General features: G+C 39.9%; 1 protein-coding gene across 3 annotated transcripts in view; it reads left to right on the top strand.

Annotated features, from left to right (window-relative positions):
• RCOR1 (REST corepressor 1) overlaps positions 1-20,881 on the top strand; it is a 126,022-nt gene that overhangs the window by 55,450 nt on the left and 49,691 nt on the right. The window lies entirely within an intron of this gene.

Consider the following 20,881-nt stretch of genomic DNA (forward strand, 5'->3'; position numbering starts at 1 on the left):
ACTGGCTTTCATAGTAAGAATAATCAATTTTTCAGTTGAGAAAATAAAGGCTTCCTTCTAAGGAACTTTTCCAGTGTCTTAACTTTGTAGGTGACAGACGTGGAATTCTAACCTATGGTAATTTGAGGTTTGAGCCCATCTGTTTAACCAGTTCATCTTAGTGGTTTCTCTGTGGATGTGAACCAGAGTTTGTGTGGTTCATGTGTTCTGGTGAACGTTAACATTTTGCTGCTTTTTAGTAAAATAGTTCTATGAATTTGATATACAGTGTAAGTGATATTTGTTGTGATTTGTGATTTCCCTAACAAATATGAAAATCTGAACAGATACTTTTGCATAGATTACTTTTTTGGGCAAAAATAAGTTTCTTTTCATATCTTGTATAGTAAAATTAACTTTTCAATCTGTTCTAAATTAAGATGCGCCTTTTCTATGACTAGAGTTAAGAAATTGAGGGCATCTGGTTTTCCAACATTGTTAAAGTGTGTGATATTACCAGATTAGTATGCTAATGAAGATTGTATGACAGTTTTCAGTTTCAACTATAATATTAAGGATAGAGGTTTCCTTAATATGGTGTGACTTGTATAATATTGGCTTAGATTTGTTTTTAAAAGAAAACAACCAGTAAAATTGTATATTGTGGTATTGCTAAACTCTTCTGGGATACGATGTAGTTTATTTTTGTATATATACGTTACTATTTGAATTAGAATAGTAATAGTTGTACCTTCAGACTATATGTCCAATGTAAGATCATTGCTTACAGGAATGAGATGGTACCCCCCAAAAGTTTGTTATTAAGTTGTTTGCATATCATTGTATATCAAAAAGAGAGGAATTCCCTAATTTCTATTTAAAACCACAGTGAAGGACGTCCCTGGTGGCGCAGTGATTAAGAATCCGCCTGCCAATGCAGGAGACACGGGTTTGAGCCCTGGTCTAGGAAGATCCCACATGCCATGGAGCAACTAAGCCCGCGAGCCACAACTACTGAGCCCAAGGACCACAACTACTGAAGCCTGCTTGCCTAGAGTCCGTGCTCTGCAACAAGAGAAGCCACCGCAATGAGAAGCCCGCACACTGCAACGAAGAGTAGCCCCCTCTCACTGCAACTAGAGTAAGCTCGTGCGCAGCAACAAAGACCCAACGCAGCCAACAATAAAAAAAAAATAATAGTAAATTAAAAAAAAATAAAACCACAGTGAAAAGTCTTATTTTTAATTTGGTTTCATGCATTCTGGAACCTAGCTTGTTTTAAGTGTAGATGTTTAACCTTTTGGGTGCAAAGTGCTTTTGCCCTGCTCTTGGGTCCAATTAGATTAATGACATTATAGTCATAGAAATTATGTCTACTTTACATATGTTATATTTCTAGCAGTGCTTTTTTTTTTAGACTCTCTGTGGGACCAGGAATGTCCATATTTTTTTCAAAGGGATAAAGCACTGTAAAGAGAGATTGCGGAGGCAGGAATCTAATAAAGTCCTCACAAATCTGGATTAGTTATGGAATAGTTGGTAATAATTTTAAAGGTTTTTAAAACTTTGATCCATAGTGCTGTTTTTCAATTCCACCAAAAGACTGGATATTCATTCTTTTTTCTTTCATTAAACTACGTCAGTGGCTTTATACTCTCAGCATCCCCTAACCTCATAAGACATCAGATGGAAGGAAATAATTTCTCATTAAGAAAAATTTAGTAAACGATTTAATCATTTATTAAGTGTTAAGCTGTGGGAAAAGCACTGGGGAGAGAGCACCTCCAGGGACAGAGGGTGCTCTTGTTAGAAGTAAGCACAGGAGAGGCAGGTAAGGCAGAAGAAGATAATCAGCTGTATCAGGGTTTTAGTATACATGTAGTAATGTTTATGGAAACATAATCTTAATTGGACATGCGTTGTTTTGTATTGGATGATTCAGTAACATGCAGTGCTTCTTGTAGTCTGCTCTGTTTTACTTCATGTATTGTTTCCCCATGTCATTAAATGTACTTTTTTAAAAACTTCTTTTTTTATTTTATAAAGTTATTTATTTGTTTATTTTTGGCTGCATTGGGTCTTTATTGCTGTGGGCGGGCAATAAATAAAATAAATATTTATAAATAAATAAATAGATTCATCCATGTTATTGGAAAAAAACCCCCAAAACATGGGTATAATTTTAAAGATATGTGCTCAGCTAGCGGTTCAGTGATTGAAGTTTTCCTTGGGCCGTGGAGAAGTGGGGATGATGCTGGGAACATCGTGTTGTAGGATAAACCATCCCTGTGTATTTCTCATGATGGTGGTGTATCACCATTAGTCAGGATGTGGCTAGAGGGTTTTTTCCTTCTTGGAGTGCTTAGTGGTGCAACATCAGTAGTCCTGCCCATTCTAATGAGTGTGCCTTTGTGACATTGAGTTTAAGAGAAATAGGGGGACCCAGAGCACAAAACTTTTCACTGTGAAATTAATTGGTGTTTGAAGTGTTTTGTCCCTCTCTGTTTCAGATTAAGGATTATATATATTGTGACATTGGTGTTAAATAATGTGTTTGTTAGGTTGAAGCATGGAAGGAAAGTCTGTTTCCTCTAGAGACTGATTCTGAGTTCAAGACACATGTAGGTCAGAGAGAATGAGAGAAAACATGATGTTTTTAATCAGAAAGGAACCAAGTACACAAGTGGAGTTTCTAGTGTAGAGTTTACTTCAGTAGCGTTGATAAGAACCTAAATTCCTTGAGGAATCAGGAGAGGGACAGAGATCAGGATTGGCTGGACTCAGGCTACTGGACAGGGATACAACCAGTTCTGAGGAAAGTATTCACCCAGCGTCGTCAGCTTGGAACATTGTACATCATTGTATGTTTTGAAATGGCCTTCCTGTCGGGCTATACTCTCGTCCCCTCTGTTCTGAGGAGAGGTACAGGAGAGGGAGGGGAGGTCTGCGCTCTAGAGGCCAGAGGTCAACGTACCACTCCCTTCTAAAACTTTCCATTAGTTGGCCACCTAACTTGTTACTTTATGCATACTAATTTATTCAGCTTTTATGAAGCACCAGTCATGTGCCAGACAGTGAAGACACAGAGGTCACCGAAGAGAATAATTGCTATTATTTATTATTATTAAGTGTGCACCAGGTACTTAACATGTGCCCTTCCAAATCCTCAGAGAAGCCCAGGCTCTAGGGATGCACATCCTCTCCATTTTCCACATGGCTCCGTGAAGCTGAGTTCATCATCACCCAGCAGCACAGTGGCTAAGTGGGGATTCAGTCTCAGATGGGAGCTCAGATAATGGCCCTCGTATGAAAAGATTCAAACATAAGGTAAAACAATTCTTATCTCATAGGGTTGTTTTGTGCATTATATGACACAGACATGTAAAGTACTTTAGCCCTGTTTCCGGCACATAGTAATAGGTAATAATTAGATCTTACTGATCCCCAAACCACTAGTAATAATTACTAACAGTAATAATTGAGTTTTACGTACAAAGTCTACAGCAGCATGCATCTTTATGCAAACCATTAATAAGAGTCTAAGCTGTGATAGAGGCTGTCCCCAAAGTTAATGGGAGTGGTGAGGGGGTGGACCGCTAACCGGCCTGGGAGAGTTAGAGCAAACTTCCCGAAGATGGTGACCCTGGGGCTGTCTTACAGGATTAGTAGCAGTTAGCTGGTGGGAAAAGATAGGGAGGGACATGGCAGTGAGAAGGAAGTGGTAAGAGGAAAGACGTGGGAAAGTAGAAAGGCACAGTAATGCAGGTACCACGTGGGCGATGATGAATCGTGAGAATGGGACATGGGATTAGAAAGATAGGCTGGCCAGATTGTGCAAGGCCTTGGAATGCCATGGGTTTTAGCCTAAAGACAATGGGGAAGCTGTGGAAGGATTTTTTTTTTCAAAGTAAAGTTTTTACTTAAGAATAGTTTCAGATTTACAGAAGTTACAAAGATAGTACAGAGAGTTCCCACATACCCAACACCCCATTTCCACTGTTACTGTGTTACATTAGTATGGTACATTTGTTACAATTAATGAACCGGTATTGATTCATTATTATTACCTGAAGTCCATCATTTATTCAGATTTCCTTGTTTTTACTTCCTTAATTTTACTTTTTCTGTTCCAAGATCCCATCCAAGATACCACATTACATCTAGTTGCGATGTCTCCTTAGACTCCCCTTGGCTGTTTCTTTTTCTTTTTTTCTTTTTTTTTTTTTTTTGTGGTACGCGGGCCTCTCACTGTTGTGGCCTCTCCCGTAGACGCGCAGGCTCAGCGGCCATGGCTCACGGGCCCGGCCGCTCCGCGGCATGTGGAATCTTCCTGGACCGGGGCGTGAACCCGTGTCCCCTGCATCGGCAGACGGGCTCTCAACCACTGCGCCACCAGGGAAGCCCAATTTTATTTATTTATTTATCTGTTTGTGCCAGGTCTTAGTTGCGGAATGCATGTGGGATCTAGTTCCCTGACCAGGGATCGAACCCGGGCCCCCTGCATTGGGAACGCGTAGCCTTATCCACTGCACCACCAGGGAAGTCCCTCTTTTTCTTTTTTAAATTTTGTTGGAGTAGAGTTGATTTCCAATGTTGTGTTAGTTTCAGGTGTACAGCACAGTGATTGTTATACATTTACAGATACTCATTTTTTTTCAGATTCTTTTCTCGTATAGGCTATCACAGAATGTTGAGTAGTTCTTGAGTAGAGTTCCCTGTGCTATTATACAGTAGGTGCTGGTTGGTTATCTGTCTTATATATAGTAGTGTGTGTGTGTGTTAATCCCAAGCTCCTGATATTTTCCTACACACACCCCCCCCCCCCGCTGCCATGTTTCCCCTTTGGTAATCATAGGTTTGTTTTTGACATCTCTAAGTCTGTTTCTGTTTTGTAAATAAGTTCATTTGTGACGGTTTCTTAAGACTTTCTTGTTTTTGGTGACTGGTAGTTTTGAGGAGTACTAGTCAGGATTTTGGTAAAATGTTCCTCGGTTGGGATTTGCCTGATGTTTTTCTAATGATTTTGGGAGGAAGACCCAGAGGTAAAAGGCCATTCTCATCACCTCACATCATAGAGGGCACATACTGTGAACACGACCTAGTTGCTGTTGCTGTTGACTTTGTCCCTGGCTGAGGTAGTGCTTGCCAGGGTTCTCCACTGTGAAGTTCGTCACCCTCCCCACCCCTTCCATACTGTCCTCTTTTGAAGGAAGGCACTATGTGCAGTCCACACTTAGGGATTGGAGAGTTGTGATCCATCACTATGGAAGGATTTTAAACACTGGAGTGATTTGCTCTGATTTGATGTAGAAAGATTGATCTAGCCAGAGACTGGAGAGACTGAATTTGAGGATAGGTCTGTGTGTTGGGTCTTGGTTAGCTGGATCCCTTAAGACAAGACAAGACAAGACAAGATGAAGGCCTGAACTTATGGCAGTGGCAGTGGAGTTGGAGAGGGAGTGATTGATTTGAGAATAGTTGAGGAGGTTCAGTGGGGAACTGGTAGAGGGGATGGGTGTGCAGGGATCTGGCTGGGGGTTGGCGACTCATCAAGGGCACACACTGTCTACATGACTTATACTTGTTGAAGTTGACTTTCATCACCTGGCTGAAGAAGGTTTGTCAGGTTTCTCATCAAATTTAGGAGAACTTGTGCAAAGTTTGAGTTTTTAAGGGGTTTATTACGTTCCTATGCTTATTGTAGATTTTAATTCCAGAGAGCTGAGTGAAAATTATATATTTATTTATTCCAGTTTAAACTTGTAGCACTTAAAAAGGAAGAGCCTAGGGGAGAGAGAGCTAGACAAAGAAGTATATACTTCAATGGGAGAAAGATACAAGTATTTAAATACCAAAATTGTTTCTGACTTCTTTGCTTTATATAGGACAAACTTGTCATTTGAGAATTCTCAAGCCTTTAACTTAAGCGTTAAAATACTTAATGGGAGAATATTATGAGGAGGAAAAATGTTCCTTTTTTTTTTTGGCTTGTGGTATCTCAGTTCCGCAACCAGGGATTGAACCCAGGCCACAGCAGTGAAAGCCTAGAATCCTAACCACTAGGCCAGCAGGGAACTCGCGGAAAAATGTACTTTTTACTCTAGCTTTTGATCTGTCTTTATACTTCTGATAATTTATGGTGTCTCTAAACTCTGGGCAGTGTCCATACGGGCTTACATCATGGCCCTGGAATCTCTTGCTCAGGTTTGACTCGCAGCTCCACTGGTCACAGGTGTGATCTTGGGCAAGTTACTTCATCTTTCTCTGCCTTAATTTTCTCATCTGTAACATGGGAATGGTGATAGTACCTACCTCAGAAGGTTGTTAGGAAGATTAAACGAGCTAATGCAAGTAAAAGTGCACAGTGCCTGGTACATAGTAAGCATACATGTCAGTTATAACGACAGTGATGATATTATACTGTTGCTTTTCAGGTTGATTACATTTCTTTCTGAATGCCCCAAATCAGAAGCCAAAAATTTTGGACTCACAAAATTATTTTTGGTCCCTAACCTAAATTTAACATAAGGTTACATTTGTGGATGCTTAGCTTCTCAGGATATAGTGAAAGTATGGATGGCAAATTAGTACATTTAGAAATAAGAACTACCAATATTTAAAGCCTTATTCCTTTGTTACTTTCTTCCTTCCACTGATGAGTAATCTATCCTACTGTGTATTTGGATTCCGTGTGACTTTTTTGGGCCTCTCACTGTTGTGGACTCTCCCGTTGCAGAGCACAGGCTCTGGACGCGCAGGCTCAGCGGCCATGGCTCACGGGCCCAGCCGCTCCACGGCATGTGGGATCTTCCTGGACCGGGGCACGAACCCGTGTCCCCTGCATCGGCAGGCGGCCTCTCAACTACTGTGCCACCAGGGAAGCCCCCATGTGACTTTTTAATGTAGGTATTCGGGTACGACAGTGACAGCCATAGGGAGATAGAATTTAACTTTTTTTTTTTTGGCTGCGCCATGTGGCTTGTGGGATTTTAGTTCCCCGACCAGGGATTGAACCTGGGCCATGGCAGTGAAAGCATAGAGTCCTAACCGCTGGACCGCTAGGGAATTCCCGAATTTAACTTTTTTTTTTTTGCGGTACGCGGGCCTCTCACTGTTGTGGCCTCTCTGGTTGCGGATCACAGGCTCCGGACGCGCAGGCTCGGCGGCCATGGCTCACGGGCCCAGCTGCTCCGCGGCATGTGGCATCCTCCCGGACCGGGGCACGAACCCATGTCCCCTGCATCGGCAGGCGGACTCTCAACCACTGCGCCACCAGGGAAGCCCCCGAATTTAACTTTTAAAGCAAACAAAGCAGCCATCTTATTTATGAGAGCTAATTTGAGATTAAGGTGGTTTGATAATGTGGAGATATTAGTGTGGATATAATGAACCTATAGCACTCTGTACAGGATTATAATTTTTTTTAAACCCTGAACTCCCCGATCGTTTTGGGGGAGTCTTTTTTTTTTTTCCCCACACCACGTTGCATTCGGGATCTTAGTTCCCCGACTGGGGATGAACCCACACCCCTTGCCGTGGAAGCACGGACTCTTAAACACTGGACTGCCAGGGAAGTCCCAGGATTATAATTTTTTAACTTCAGTTTTCTTGTCAGGAACTTGAGCAAGGAGGTAGCATTTGATTGATTGGTAGGTAGCATTTGGTTGATAAGGTAGCTTATTATGCCATTACTGCCATTTTCTTTCCTTTTTTTTTTTTTTGGCCATGCCGTGTGGCTTGCAGGCTTCCCCAGGTAGGGATTGAACCTGGGCCCTCGGCAGTGAGAGCACCGAGTCCTAACCACTGGACTGCCAGGGAAGTCCTGTGTCCACTTTTTTGATTCCTAAAATTATTTATACCTTCTCTTATTTTTCTTTATCAGATTCTGCAGAGATTAGTCTCTTAGGGGGTTTTTTTTAGCTTTGTTAATCCCCTTTTTATATCTTTGTTTCCTGTTTCTTTCATTTCTGCTGTTCATTGCCTGCCTTCTGCTTTCCTTGGATTTATTCTGCTGTTCCTTCCATGTTCTTAAGTTGTATGCTTAGCAAAGTAATTTTTAGCCTCTCTGATTTTATGCATTTACAGGTATACATTTTTTTTGTAAGCTACCTCTTTCATTGTTTTGCATAAGTTTGTACTCTTACTGTTGAATTTTAAGTAATTTAATTTAATTTTATTTATTTATTTATTTTTTTGCGGTACGTGGGCCTCTCACTATTGTGGCCTCTCCCATTGTGGAGCACAGGCTCCGGACACGCAGGCTCAGCGGCCATGGCTCATGGGCCCAGCCGCTCCGCGGCATGTGGGATCTTCCCGGACCGGGGCACGAACCTGTGTCCCCTGCATCGGCAGGCGGACTCTCAACCACTACGCCACCAGGGAAGCCCAATTTTATTTATTTTTTGTCAAGATTTCATCTTTGACCCAGGGTTATTGAAGAGTATTTTATCATTTTTGAATGTATGAAGATTTTTGGTTTATTTTTAAATTATTGGCTTTTAATTGGATTGTGGTTAGAAAGTATAATCTGTATGTTACCTATTCTTTGAAATGTGCTTAGAGTTGCTTTATAGCCTTGTACATACATGGTCATTTTTGTAAATATTTTGTGAATTTGCTTATGAAGAATGTTTATACCCTAATTATTAGGTGTATCCTTCAAAGTATGTCCAATAAATAAAACTTGCTCATTGTTTTTAGATTTTTTTTTTTTTTTTTTTTTTTGCGGTACGCGGGCCTCTCACTGTTGTGGCCTCTCCCGTTGCGGAGCACAGGCTCCGGACGCACAGGCTCAGCATCCATGGCTCAGGGGCCCAGCCGCTCCACGGCATGTGGGATCCTCTCGGACCGGGGCACGAAGCCAACATCCCTGCATTGGCAGGCGGACTCTCAACCACTGCGCCACCTGGGAAGCCCTGTTTTTAGATCTTATGTATCTTTTTTGTTTGGACTGTCAACAGAAATGTTTTACTCTCCCAGTATGATGATGTATTTGTCATATTTCCATTCTTCCATCAATTTTTATTTTGAAACTTCTTTATTTAGGTACATATAAAATTATAATTGTGATGTCATTTTACTTTATCTTGTCCTATTCTTGAGGTTTTTTGGTTGCTTTTTTGTTTGGTTTCTTCCAGTGTTATTGAGATATGATTGACATGCAGAACAGTATAAGCTTAAGGTGTACTGCATAATGATTTGACTTACACAGTAAGTTTAGTGAGCATCGATTATCTCATATAGATACAAAATTAAAGAAATAGAAAAACATTTTTCCTTGTGATGAGAACTAGGCTTTCCTCTCTGAGCAGCTTTCAGTTACACCGTGCAGCAGCGCGCATTATCTGGATCACGCTTAGTCCCTGGCACTTACTTGTCTTACACATGGAAGTTTTTACCTTTTGACTGCCTGCATCCAGTCCCTCCCTCCCCCCAACCCCATAACCCCAAACCTGGTCTCTTTTTCTGTAAGTTTGTTTTTGAATAATTGACCTACAATACTATATTAGTTCCTGTTACACAGCATCGTGACTCAATATTTCTGTACATTTCAAAATGATCACCGCAGCAAGTCTAGTAATTACAGTGTCACCATACAACGATATTACATAATTACTGACTGTATTCCCCACACTGTACATTTCATACCCGTGACTGACTCATTTTGCAACTGGAAGTTTGTACCTTATTCTCCGTCATCTGTTTCTTTCCTCCTCACCCCACCTCTTGGAACTGCCTGTTTGTTCTCTGAATCTATAACTCTCTTCTGTTTTGTTCTGTTTGTTCATTTGTTTTTTAGACTCCACGTATAAGTGAAATCATACAGTATTTGTCCTTCTCTGTCTGACTTATTTAATTTAGCATAATATCCCCTAGGTCCATCCATGTTGTTGCAACTGGCAAGATTTAATTCTTTTTTTTATGACTGAATAGTACTCCATTGTGTATATACAGCACATCTTCTTTATGCTTTCATCTATTCATGGGCACTTAGGTACTTCCATATCTTGGCTATTGTAAATAATGCTGCAGTGAACATAGAGGTGCATATATCTTTTCTGATTAGTGTGTTTATTTTCTTTGGATAAATACCCAGAAGTGGAGTTGCTGGATCATATGGTAGTTCTATTTTTAAGTTTTTGAGGAATTTCCATACTGTTCCATAGCAGCCACACCAATTTACATTCCCAGCAACAGTGCATGAGTGTTCCCTTTTCTCCACATTCTCACCAGCAGTTTTTATTTGTTGTCTTTTTGATAAATAGCAATTCTGATAAGTGTGAGGTGATATCTCACTGTGATTTTGATTTACATTTCCCTGATGGATTAGTGATGTTGATCATCCTTTCATGTGCCTGTTGGCCATCTGTATGTTTTCTTTAGAAAAGTGTCTATTCACATCCTCTGCCCCCCTGTTGATTGGGTTGTTTGTTTTCTGGATTTTTTTAAAAAGGTCTTTATTTTTATTTATTGATTGATTTTTATTTGGTTCCGCTGAGTCTTAGTTGCAGCACGTGGGCTCCTTAGTTGTGGCTTGCTGGCTCCTTAGTTGTGGCATGTGAACTCTTAGTTGTGGCATGCATATGGGATCTAGTTCCCTGACCAGGGATTGAACCTGGGCCCTAGGCATTGGGAGTGCAGAGCCTTAACCAGTGTGCCACCAGGGAAGTCCACTGTTATTTGGATGTTGAGTTGTATGAGTTCTTTGTATATTTTGGGTATTAATTCCTCATCAGATAGATCATTTGCAAATATATTCTCCCATTCAGCAGGTGGCCTTTTAAAAAAATTGTTGATAGTTTCCTTCGCTGTGCAAAAGCTTTTTAGTTGAGTGTAGTCCCATTTATTTTTGTTTCTGTTTCCGTTGCCTGAGGCGACATATCAAAAAAATTACTAAGGTCAATTGATGTCAGAGAACTTACTGCCTGTGTTTTCTTCTAGGATTTTTATGGTTTCAGGTCTTACATTTAAGTCTTTAATCCATTTTGAGTTTGTTTTTGTGCATGGTTTGAGAGAGTAGTCCAGTTTGATCCTTTTGCATACAGCTGTCCAATATTTCCAACACCATTTATTTTTTTTAACTTATTTATTTGTGGGTGTGTTGGGTCTTCATTGCGGTGCATGGGCTTCACATTGTGGTGGCTTATCTTGTTGCGGAGCACGGGCTCCAGGTGCGTGCGGGCTTCAGTAGTTGTGGTGCATGGGCTCAGTAGTTGTGGCTCGCGGGCTCCAGAGCACAGGCTCAGTAGTTGTGGTGCACGGGCTTAGTTGCTCCGCGGCATGTGGAATCTTCCCGGACCAGGGCTTGAACCCGTGTCCCCTGCATTGGCAGGTGGATTCTTAACCACTGCATCACCAGGGAAGTCCCAGTTATGGATTTTTTAAGTTGCTTGTTTGTTGCCCAAGTGTTTTTAGGCACTAGATCTGTGGTGATGTGCCTCACTATAATTATATTGGGTTAGCCAAAAAATTCCTTTGGTTTTTAAGTAAAAATAAAAGACACATTTTTTATTTTCACCAAGAACTTTATTGAACAGTGTATTCACCGTTTTGTTCCACTACCTTCTGCCGTTTTTGAGGCAACTTCATAGTTCCATCTTCCCAAAACTTTTTACCTGTTTGAGCAAAGAACTGTTCCAGGTGACTTTTACAGTCTTCCAGGGAATTAAAATTTTTTCCATTAAGAGAATTTTGTAAAAACTGAAATAAATGGAAATCCAAAGGTGCAATGTCTGGTGAATACGGCAGATGAATCAGAACTTCCCAGCCAAGCTGTAACAGGTTTTGCCTGGTCATCAAAGAAACATGCAGTCTTACGGTATCCTGATAGAGGATTATGTGTTCTCTGTTGACTATTTCTGGACGATTTTCGTCGAGTGCTGCTTTCAGTTGGTCTAATTGGGAGCAGTGCTTGTTGGAATTAATCATTTGGTATTCCGGAAGGAGCTCATAGTAGAGGACTCCCTTCCAATCCCACCATATACAGAACATCACCTTCTTTGGGTGAAGACCGGCCTTTGGTGTGGTTGGTGGTGGTTCATTTCGTTTGACCCATGATCTCTTCCATTCCACATTGTTGTACAGTATCCACTTTTCATTGCCCGTCACAATTTGTTTTAAAAATGGAACGTTTTCATTACATTTAAGTAGAGAATCGCATGCAGAAAATATGCTCAAGAAGGATTTTTTCGCTTAACTTATGTGGAACCCAAACATCAAAGTGATGAACATAACCAAGCTGGTGCACATGATTTTCAGTGCTTGATTTGGATATTTTGAGTATGGCGGCCGTCTCCCGCGTGGTATAATGTTGGTTGTTCTCAGTTAATGTCTCGATTTGATCGCTGTCAACTTCAACTGGTCTACCCGACCGTGGAGCATCATCTAGGGAGAAACCTCCAGCACGAAACTTCGCACACTACTTCTCACACGTTTGATCAGTCACAGCACCTTCTCCATACACTGCACAAATCTTTTTTTGCATTTCAGTTGTGTTTTTACCTTTCTTGAAATAATAAAACATGATATGCCAAAAACGTTTTTTTTATTCCATCTTCAATATTAAAATGGCTACACAAAAATTCACCAATTTTGATTTTTCTTTTTAAATGCACACTGATATGATAGCTGTCACAATACAATCTAACAAAATTGTTTCGGATGAAGTTAAAGACAAGTAAGCGCTACTAGAGCCATCGTAACGGAAAACACAGAACGAACTTTTTGTCTAACCCAATACTATGAAGTTGTAAGAGTGAGATCAAATTTGCTGAAACTGAGTGTGATTTTTGCTTTCCTTTATTTCCATTATAGTGGATGTCATTGTAAGAGCTGAGTTCTTTAATTCTGAAGATATATTCAGTTTACTCTTTGTAAGTAATCTGTGCAGGTTTTCCACTTTTTTAGGAAATGAGCATAAGAGATATAAAATTGTAATCATGAAATAATTCTTCACAAGTTTTAAATAAATTCCCTTACTGTTTTTCTTTAAAAGAGAATTTAATCGTGTAAGTAATATTTGAACGCATTCTTTTTTTTTTTGAAATAAATTTATTTTATTTATTTATTTTTGCCTGCGTTGGGTCTTCGTTGTTGCACACGGGCTTTCTCTAGTTGTGGCAAGCGGGAGCTGCTCTTCGTTGCCGTGCGCCGCCTTCTTATTGCTTCTCGTTGCAGAGCACGGGCTCTAGTCGCCCAGGCTTCAGTAGTTGTGGCACGTGGGCTCAGCAGTTGTGGCTCGCGGGCTCTAGAGCGCAGGCTCAGCAGTTGTGGCGCACAGGCTTAGTTTGCTCCGCGGCATGTGGGATCTTCCCGGACCAGGGCTTGAATGAATGCATTCTTATGAAGAAAATCCAAACAATAAGGAAGTATGTGGAGCAAAAAGCACAAATTTCATTTCTTCCTCTCAATTCAGTGCTCCCACTTCTTTCCTAGGGTTTATCCACTATTTAAATTTACTGGGTGGTTTTTCTTACCTACAGTTTGATATTTTTGCTTTTTAATTCATTTACTCATAAAGAAATACACATGCTAGAAACAAAACAGGTGTTCTCACGTGTTTAATAATGGCTTTACTGAGATATAATTCACAAAATGTACGATTCACTTGTTTAAAATGTACGATTCAGTTGTTTTCAGTATATTCACAGAGTTGTGCAGCTGTCACTACAATCAGTTTTCGACCATTCTTATCATCCCATAAACAAATTCTCTACCCATTAACAGTCACATTAACCCACACCCTCTAGCAACCACTAATTTACTTTCTGTGTCTATAGAATTGCCTATTCTGGACATTTCATATAAATGAAATTGTATAATATGTCTTTTGTGTGTGTGTGACAGGGCTGCTTTCACTTAACATGATGATTTCAGGTTTTATCCATACCGAGCATGGATTAATAACTTCATTCCTTTTTATGGCAATATAATATTTCATTATATGGATATACTAAATTTTGCTTATTCAGTTGATGTACATTTGGATTGTTTCCACCTTTTGGCGCTTATGAGTAGTACTATGAACATTTGTATACAAGTTTCATTTATTTATTTGTTTATTTTTTTATTGGCCGTGTTGGGTCTTCATGGCTGCCCACGGGCTTTCTCTAGTTGCAGCGAGCGGGGGCTACTCTTCGTTGTGGTATGTGGGCTTCTCATTGCAGTGGCTTCTCTTGTTGTGGAGCACGGGCTGTAGTCGCCCGGGCTTCAGTAGTTGTGAGCATGGGCTTAGTTGCTGCATGGCATTTGGGATCTTCCAGACCAGGGCTCGAACCCGTGTCCCCTGCATTGGCAGGCGGATTCTTAACCACTGTGCCACCAGGGAAGTCCCTATATACAAGTTTTTATATGGACATATGTTTTCATTTCGCTGGGCTATATACATAGGAATGGAATTACTGGGTTATGGTAACTGTGTTTAACCTTTTGAAGAACTGCTAGACTGTTGTATTTTCTCTTTCCTTCCTTCCTTCCTTCCTTCCTTCCTTCCTTCCTTCCTTCCTTCCTTCCTTCCTTCCTCCCTCCCTCCCTCCCTCCCTCCCTCCCTCCCTCAAATATTTATTTATTTGGCTGTGCCGGGTCTTAGCTGCGGAACGCAGAATCTTCATTGCCACGTGCGGGATCGTTTTTTAGTTGCAGCATTCAAACTCTTAGTTGCGGCATCCCCTGACCAGGGATCGAACCCAGGCCCCCTGCATTGGGAGCACAGAATCTTAGCCACTGGACCACCAGGGAAGTCCCTAGACTGTTGTATTTTCTGTATTTGATTTCTTTGAATATCCGTACTGTGATTTAGCTAATTCCTGTTGATGGACTTTGAAGATTTTGCTGTATCACAGTACCATAAACAGCGCTGTAGTGAGCATCCATCTTAGAGTTCTCCAGAGAAACAGAGCCAGGTGTGTAGGGGTATGTGTGCAGACATTTATTTTAAGCTGTTGGCTTATGTGACTGGGTGCCCAGCCAGTGTGAAATTTGTAGGTCAGGTCCTACAAGGAGAAGCTGGGGCTTCAGTCTTGAGGCACAGTTTCTTCTGGGAAATCTCAAGTTTTCCTCTTAAGGCCTTTTAATTGAGTGGATGCAACCCACCCACAAGATGGAGGGTTATCTTCTTTACTTAAAGTCAGCTGATGTAGATGTTAACCACAACTACTAAATACCTTCACGGCAACACCTAGATTAGTGTTTGATTAAATGACTGGGTGCTATGACCTAGCCAGGTTGACACCTATCTTAAGGAATCTCTAGGGCAGGTACTTAACGAACTTTAAAAAAGTCTCCCCCGGTGATTTATACACATACTTAATGAAACAGTATGCTGGTGTTTTCTATTCTTATTCTTTTTTTTTTTTAATGCTGGTTAGGACCCAATAAATTAATTTAAATCGGTCTGACCTGAAATTTGAAACACATTGCTATTGGTATACGTATTATATCTAGAAATGGATTGCTGGGTTGCAGGGTATCCATACTTCAACTTTCTTACACACTGCCAGCGCTGCCTGAAGTAGTTGTACGTTCCCACAGGTAGTGCGAATTCTCTTTCATTTTGCCCTTGATGGCAATTGGTAATTTCAGTTTCTTTGTCGTTCTTCTGCTTCCTTCCAGGTAGGGAAGGTATTTAACACTTGGTAATCAACTTTAAACAAGAAGAGTGTTGTGAATCACTATGTTGTACAACTGTAACTTATATAATATTGTACATCAATGACACCTCAATAAAAACTATATTAAACAAGGAGAGCAGCTGCAGAGTTACTGACACCTTCAGCAGACACCAGTGTCTGTCCAGAAATGAATGACATTGCTTTGTTTTCATTGTATTTGTGTTCTTCAATTTGCATACAGCAGAATGGACTGGTTTTTGGTGTCTGTATTTGTGAGTGTTAAGGCATGTGTAGTTTCATATAACCACCACGCGCAACTGGGATAGAGAACAGTTCCATCTCCTCAAACAAGTACCTCGTACAACTCGTAGCCTTCCTCCCCCTCCTAACCGCATTGATCTGTTCCCTACCATTATAGTTTCACCTGTTCCAGAATGTCATATAAATGGAATCGTATAGTATGTAACCTTTTGAGACTGGCACTGAGCATATTCTTTTGAGATATGGCCATGTTGCTGCATATATCAATAGTTCATTTATTTTGTTCATTTATTTTGAATGCTGGGTAGTATTGCAGTGTATTAATCTTCCCAGTTTAACCTTTTACTCCTTGAAGGACATTTGGGGTTTTTTCCCAAGGTTTTGACGATTGTGAATAAAGCCACTATATATAATTATGTGCAAGTTTTATTGTGAACATAGGTTAACTCTTTAGGGTATATAGCTAAGTGGGATTGTCGATTCAGTCATTTGTTAAATATAATTATATCTTTAATTGAAACTGCGAAACGTTTCTTGAGTGACTTTATCATTATCCACGATCCAGCACTGCATGAAAGCTTCAGTTTCTCCTTATTCTTGTCAGTACTTGGTATTATCTATTCCTTTTATTTTAGGAGTTCTAATAGGTATACATTGGTTTCTCACTGTGGCTTTAATTTGCATTTCCCTGATGGCTAATGATGTTGCTTCTCATATGCTTATATGCCGTCTTTGGTGAAATAGTTATTCACATCTTTTGCCCACTTTTTAAAATATTGAGTTATTTTCTTATTGTACTTTAAACATCTTTTATATATTCTGGATACAAGTCCTTTGTCAGATACAGTGATTTGCAGATGTTTTCTCACAGTCTAAACTTTTATTAAGCTCAATTTACCATTTTTTAACTTTTATGGATTGTGCTTTTGGTGTTATATCTAAGAACTCTTTCCTCAACCAAGTTCATGAAGATTTTCTCATGTTTTTTCCTAAAAGATTTTGTAGTTTTAGGTTTTACATTTATATTTGAGATCCATTTTGAGTTGAATTTTTGTAAGGTATGAGGTATAGGTTGAGTTTCACTTCGTTTGCATATGGAGATCCAATTTTTTGTTTGTTTGTTTGTTTTACTTTTTGGCTGCACCGCAGGGCATGCAGGATCTTAGTTCCCCAACCAGGGATTGAACCTGCGCCCCCTGCAGTGGAAGTGCAGAATGTTAACCACTGGACTGCCAGGGAAGTGCCTCCAATTGTTAAAATACTCTTTGTTGCAGGAGTCCCCCAGCCCCCCAGCGCCGCACAGCAGGAGGTGAGCGCATGACTGCCTGAACCGTCCCCTGCCCCCCTCTGGGGGAAAACATTGTCTTCCAGGAAACAGGTCCCTGGTGCCAAAAAGGTTGGGGACCGCTGCCTTGTTGAGAATAATATCCTTTCTCCATTGAGTTACTTTTGCATCTTTGTTGCAAATCAGTTGACCATATTTATATGGGTTTATTTCTGGACTGCCATCTGTTCCATTGGTCTGTGTGTCTGTTCTTTTACCAGTACCACACTGTCTTGAATACTGTACTTTTCTATAGTAAGTCTTTAAAGTAGAGTGGTGTAAGTTTTCCAACTCTGACCTGGCTATTCTGGGCTCATTTGGCTTCCCCTTTTACATTATCCTTTTGTCTATGTCAGTATGGACTCACAGATTATTATTTTATTACTTCATGGCTTTATGGATTATTATTTTATTACTGCCATTTATTTTGTTGCTCAAGTTATCGCAGATCTGACCAATGGGAGATAGATTCCATCGTTCTTTGAACACTTTCCTACCTCCTGGCATAACAAAATATTCTAGGGTCTCTTGCACTTTTCCTGTCCTAGCCCTGGAATCAACCATTTTCCCAAGGAGACCTAGTTTCTTTTATTGTAGAATGGCATTCAGAGACCAACGTCTGGGAGCTAAATGTGCTCATTTTTTGCTGGGTTGTCATTGTATCTAGACCCTTGCAGTGGACAAAGCTGGGATAAATAAATGTATTTATGTGTGCAAGTATACAGGTATACACACATCTGTATTTCTATTTATACTGAAAATGATGAGCTCTTACTGTAACCATCTATTTCTGTCTAGCACCTCAGAATTCTTTCTATCCTCCCCCTTCTGTATCTGTAACTCTTTCACTCAGCATAATTATTTTGAGCTCCATTCATATTGTGTGCCTAAATAGTTCATTCCTTTTTATTGTTGAGTTTCATTCCATTAAATGGATATACCACAATTTTAGGAAATTGCCAGGCTTTCCCCCCAAAGTGATAGTACAATTTTACATTCCCACCAGCAACTTAAGAAAGTTCTGGTTTCTCCACATTATCGCCAAACTGTGGGTATTGTCAGTCTTTTTAACTTTATACTTTGTAATAGGTACGTGGTGATATCTCTTGTGGTTTTAATGTGGCTTTCCCTAATGACTGTTGATTTTTAGTCTCTTTCCATGTGTTTATTTGCTATCCATATACCATCTTTGGTATTTATTCAAATCTTTTGCCCATTTGTTAACAAATGGGTTATTTCCTATTGTTGAGTTCTGAGAGTTCTTTATATATTCTGGATACAAGTCTTTATCAGATCTGTGGTTTATAATTATTTTCTCTCAGTCTTTGGCTTAGCTTTTCATCTCTTCAGTAGTGTTATTTGAAAAGAAATTTTTACCTTTGATGAAGTCCAATTTATGAAGTTTTTTCTTTTATGGATTTTTTGGTGTTATATCTAATAAGACCTTTCTAAACCTAAGATCAAAAAGAATTTTCTCATGTTTTCTTTTACAAGTTTCATAATTTGGGGTTTTATATTTAGTCCTGTCATTAATCTTGAATAAATTTTTTTTTTTTGCGGTATGTGGGCCTCTCACTATTGTGGCCTCTCCCATTGCGGAGCACAGGCTCCAGACACACAGTCTCAACGGCCATGGCTCACAGGCCTAGCCGCTCCGCGGCATGTGGGATCTTCCCAGACCGGGGCATGAACCCGTGTCCCCTGCATCGGCAGGCGGACTCTCAACCACTGCGCCACCAGGGAAGCCCTTGAATAAATTTTTGTATATGGTATGAGGTATATAGATCTCCATTAATTAAAAAAAATATGAATATCCATTTGTTCAGGCATCATTTGTTGAAAAGATTATCTCCACTGAATTTTACCTTTGCACTTTTGTGGAAAAATCAGTTGATCCTATACGTGTGGTTCTGTTTTTGAACTCCATTCTATTCCATTTCTTTCTCTGTGTGCCAGTACCACACTGTCTTTTTTTTTTTTTTGCGGTTCACGGGCCTCTCACTGTCGTGGCCTCTCCCGTTGCGGAGCGCAGGCTCAGCGGCCATGGCTCACGGGCCCAGCCGCTCTGCGGCATGTGGGATCTTCCCGGACTGGGGCACGAACCCGTGTCCCCTGCATCAGCAGGCGGACTCTCAACCACTGCGCCACCAGGGAAGCCCCACACTGTCTTGATTACTGGATCTTTGTAATCAATTAGTTTCGATTCAGGCAGTATATGTTTTCCAACTTGGTTTTTTTCAAAGTTGTTTTGGCTATTTTAGGTACTTTGCATTCCTGTATGAATTTTAGAATGTTTGTCAATTCCTACAAGAAAGTATACTGGGGTTTTGATTGGGATTATGTTGAATCTGTAGAGCAATTTGGGGAGAGAATGCTATCTTAATAATATTTAAGTCTTTTGATCCATATACATGGTATATCTCTTCATTTACTTAGATCTTTAGTTTCTCTCAAATGTTTTACAGTTTTTCAGTGTATATGTCTTATCACATCTATCCCTAAATAGGGGTATTCTTTCGTTTTAAGTTTTGATTGCTTATATATAGAAATTGAATTGATTTTTTTACTGTTGATCTTGTTTCCTGCAACTGTGCTGAAATTCATTTATTCTAGCAACTTTTTGTAGGTAGTGTAGATTTTCTACACAGATGATCATGTCATCTGTGAGTAAAGACAGTTTTAATTCTACTTTCCCAATGTAGATTCTTTTATTTCTGTTTTGACTTTTATTTGAAATACAGCAAGCCTGTATTCCGTGTGTGGTCCCTCCCCACACACGTATTTGTTGACTTTATTTTACTTTTAGACTATGTGTGGCATTAACATTGTTCTAAAAGTCAGAACCGTATAAAAAGGTGTGTACTGAAAGGTAGTCACTCCCATCTTTTCATCATATTTCTGTCTCCCTCCTGTTTATTACACCTTGTTCCCACCCAGCATGTAAATTCCACCTTCAGTCTTGCCTAATTCATAGTGTTTGCACTTTGGGTCTTTCCCTCCCACCATTCCATCATTTTTCTTTAAAGTAGCTGCCCCACAGATTTGAGCAAAAGTGTAGAAATTCTTTCTTTATAAAGTCTAGAACACATTGATATACAAAATTAAATAAAAGGTCTGGCAATTTTATAAAAGCAGGAATTCTTAAACTAGGCTTTATGAATTTTATAAAAGTATGTTTATATTGGTGTTTGTGTTTATGTTTAGTTGAATTTTTTTTTTCTGAAAGTAGATTCCATAACTTTGATCGTGTTTCAGAGGAATTTGTTTAAAGGGAAAAAAAAAGGTCAAGAAAGAGAATGCCTTTAGGATGAATGAGTTTGGGTCTAAGCAGTCTAAAGGCTGGTTAGTGAGCCTCTCTCTTCAGTCTGTTGTACCTTTGGAAGATAATGTTTTAATTGGCTCTGTGTAATATGTGACTTGTTTGTGGTTCATCCAGTAGTACAGTCAACTCAACACCCGGCACTTGTAAACCTTTTGACCTACTGTTTTGTATCACAGATTTTTAAGAATTTGAATGCACTTCAGATGTTTCCTTTCAGGTTAAATCTTTTTAATGGTACTCTTTATTAAAGTTGTTAAAAGAATCTTTGGATTCCTGCTGTCAGGTCACTAAAATACCCAGTCACTAATGGTAGTGAAGGGTAAGGTTATTCAAAGCACACATGAAGAATTCGTAGTTTAAAAGAATATTTGAGCAGCTTGCCACATG

This window comes from Monodon monoceros, unplaced genomic scaffold, assembly GCF_005190385.1.
Source record: "Monodon monoceros isolate NGI ecotype Baffin Bay Population unplaced genomic scaffold, NGI_Narwhal_1 Super_Scaffold_21, whole genome shotgun sequence".
NCBI classification, from domain to species: Eukaryota; Metazoa; Chordata; class Mammalia; order Artiodactyla; family Monodontidae; genus Monodon; species Monodon monoceros.